Source organism: Cygnus olor, chromosome 9, assembly GCF_009769625.2.
Source record: "Cygnus olor isolate bCygOlo1 chromosome 9, bCygOlo1.pri.v2, whole genome shotgun sequence".
In the NCBI taxonomy this organism is placed as follows: domain Eukaryota; kingdom Metazoa; phylum Chordata; class Aves; order Anseriformes; family Anatidae; genus Cygnus; species Cygnus olor.
Window position 1 is genome coordinate 24,460,701 of NC_049177.1, and position 3,902 is coordinate 24,464,602.

Consider the following 3,902-nt stretch of genomic DNA (forward strand, 5'->3'; position numbering starts at 1 on the left):
GTCTCTGTCAATCTTTTTCCAAGAACACGGGGGAAGGTTAAGAGAGAGATGACTTCACTAAAAGGTCATCGTTACTAGTTAGGGCATTGAGTCAGTTTTGGTCGCTAGAGAATGTGCTGGCTTTCCACTTCCATCTTTTCCAAACCTCATGCTACATCATCAGCTATTGCTAAGCGTGGTGACAGAGGGAGGTGGCAGAAGTGGGATGAGCAATAACTCAATATGTTTGGGTTAGTGAAGACAAGGAAAGGGTAACTATGACAGGAGCAGCGATGGGGCAAAAAATTTTTTCTTTCCCTTCCACAAACTACTTAGACACTGTATATTCCCCACCTTCACAGCCTGACTACTTGTGATCTTAAGGCATGGTCGGGAATTTCCTTTGCCTTAAGATACCGATTCTCAAAGAAAACTTTTGGACCACAAAAATTTAAAAATCACTCTGCAGAAATCTTTCTCAGGGACACTAAAATTGTTTCTCAAAAGAAGTGATGTTAGAACTAACCAGTATATTATTGATAGGTGTGTCCTTGTTTTAATTTTGAGACCAATGACTTCATGCTGTTCTCTAACAGTTAATTTTTCAATATTTTAAGTGATAATTTCAGACAAAGCTCTAGAGCTATTCCACTTTTTAAAAGTCTTGTATTTCCGTCTATCTGTGCATAATTTCCTCGGGAGGAGCTGAACTTTAGCTGCACAAACAGATCAGCCAGTCAGAATTAGAGATTCACAGTGTTCCACCCTGAATTTTCACATTATTTGTAATATTTATTAGTTAAACCTTTTTTATTTTTAGGTATTCCTTTCAAGATACTCTTATTATGTAAAAAAGCTGTGGTTCGGCAAAAAGTATTAGGGCATGGTTACCAGTGTAATACTACTTCCATCACACCAACAATGTGACTACAATAGGTATGTTCGGAAAGGGAAATTCCAAAGATGACAGAGAATGAAGAAGATGCAGGATCTTGCATGTCCCTGTGAAACATACGACAATCTTTCATCACAAAAGGAGGCGGCTGTTTTAAGATATGCCTGAAAATTAAATCTAGGGAGTTTCACTTCAGCTAATTCAAGCCATTCAGATGTAAATACAGGATTACTTGGTGTAACAAAAGCCACAGCAAATATAAGAGATTTCCGATTCGGTAACGCAATATATTTTACCTGTTAATCATTTCCTTAAAACAGTAAATGCAGAACCTAAAACTAATGAGACACTCTGTCAGTTCTGTTCAATTGTTATAAAATTGAACAGGCTGATGGAATTTCTTGTTTCCCAGACTTCACACATTTCTACTTTTTACCTATGTTAATATTTTTCTTGTTTCTTTAGTAAAGACTTCCTTCTGAAATGACAGCATCAATTTGAAATACATTAATTAGGAAACAATGAGGTATGGTATTGGCATGGTTATAGCATTAAAACATCCTGTTTTCTTAAGCCAGCTGTGCTATCAAAAAAATGAATGAGAACTAGCTAAGTAGATGTTCTTTTTTTTTTTTTTTTCCTTTTTTTTTTTCTCTAAGTAGTCTCCTGAATCATTATCAAATGGATAAACAGCATTACTTTTAAAAATGCAAATAGCCATGTCAAGAAAATGTCTTTCTTGTCTATCCAGACTACAACACGTAGGGGTTGCTGTACCAAAGCCAGCTTTGAACAAGATGGTTTACATATTGGGAGACAACTAGTTATGCCTATATAGAATGACATCAGGTCTAATTAAGCCTAATTTACCCTACCCATATTGCCGTGACATTGTTACTATATTTATGTGGCTGTGGTGACTCGGACTTCTGTCACTTTCAGTCTTGATTGGAACTCTCTCTGCCTGTCAGCGGAGCCTCATCCACTGAAAAATCTCCCAAAGATAAAACACTCCCTGGTAGCCCATAGTCCGAGTAGTTACCATCTTTGTGTCTTCTTGAACATAAAACATATATCAAGTTCTCTTCTCTGATATTCATATATCTCTAAGTGACTTAGTTTACACACTTCAGAGACTACATCTCCTATCATAGCTTTGACTTTTCTCAACAACTATAAAGGCCACTGATGACACGAGGTTTATCAACATAGAGGGCTTAACAGAGGAGAGTCCCCACAACTCCTGACTTACTTTTCTCGTCACTAGGAGTACAAACTACACGCAGGCATGATCGGGACTACAAATTCCAGAGAGCGTTTCTACTTATGTATAGAATTAAATTATGTTAGGAGAAAAGAATTTACTATCTCCTCTGGTCTACAAGTGAATCTATTCGTTTCAGTACTCTTCATCTCCTTTGAAACAAAATGAACCAGGTTAGCTTAAACAGTTTGGCTAGCAGCTTTTTTTCTAATGTTCTGGGAGACTGGGGGTAACAGGTCCTGCTCTGAGCATATTTTACTCTGAAATTAAAATTGAGTTCAGATGTCACATGCATTACCAAGTGAGCCTTGAGAAGAAAAAATACTAGATGTTTTGTGAAGAAAATACTTTTTTTATATCCTTTTTTTTTTTCCCTGAACATCATTGATTTCTACCTTTTAGATGTTTTCTGTAGTCTAATCAGCTGCATCACAGAAAAGCTGTGGAACTGGGAGATTCTTCTTTCTGGAAGAGCCACTGTTAAGAGGCCATAGTTTATCAGCTCTGAGTTCCTGACAAATATATATATATATATTAGGATTTACCAAAATGAAGACAGGGACATAGTCTGAGAACTACATTATTTGGTGTAAACAAAATGTCTCAAGCTGTGTACAAACAACGCACCTCTACGGAATTTTCCTGGTATCATTTCCTTTGCTGATACGTTCAATACAAATTCAGGAATGGCTTTTTGCAACTCATGGCAGTTTGAGTAACACCTAAGTAACATTTCTTGTTACAAAGCATCCTGGAAGGAAGCAGAGAGTTAACAAACATGTAACGCTGATGACCATACTCAAACCGCAGAAACCTATGTCCTGATAGCTCATAATTAGTATGAAAAGAGTGTCCACCTACATCACCTGACAGTGAGTTACAGCAGTTACTACTGGCCAAAATCCACTGCCACAAAACCTGACTGTCATCATCAGATGGTAAGATGTGGGCCTGTAAAAAATTCTGAGGTAGCCATCCAAAAGCTGACAGCTACCTATATTGGACATAAATAAGCCAATTTGGCCTCTTTTTATCATGTCATGAGGCTACGAAGTGCTGTGAAATATGATCTTACGGAAAAATAATTTTGCTCTCAATGCTGCTCATCCCCATCAGAAATATTCCCCCTAAATTTTGTTGGGGAGTTGGAGCACAGCTGCTGTGTGGTGTAGGTGAGAACATTGCAAAGCCCCGCTGCGTGTGGAGGTTGTTGGCTCTGCAGGGGCGCTTACCCTCCAGAGGCCGCCCCGCACCGCCAGGCCCCGAGTGGAAGGTTTTGATCAAAACCGTGGTTTTTTTTTGGACTGTGTTTTTCTTGTTTTTAACTGGCGCTCGAGCAGCGGCGCGGAGCGCGGGGCCGCGCTCCCCTCAGGGAGCACCCGCTGGGGGCGGCGGGCGCCGAGCCGGCGGGGGGCTTTCGGTGGGGGCAGCGGCCGGGGAGGGCGGGGCGGCACGGCCCGGCACAGCACGGCCCGGTACAGCCTAGTACGGCCCGGTACGGCCCGGTAGGGCCGGGTATGGCACGGCCTGGTACCGCCCGCCCCGCCTCAACCGCCACCCAAGATGGCGGCGGGCCGGGCCCTCAGCACCTCACAGCGCTCCCTCCCTCCCTTCCTCCCCCCCCCGCTCCCCGTCACCGCTCGCGTCACGGCAACGCGCGGCGGCGGCGCCGCTCCCCCTCCCCTCCTCCTCCCCCTCCTCCCATTGGCCGGCGGGCGCGCGCTCCGCAGCCAATGGGCGGGCGCGGCCGGGCGGCCCAGAGCG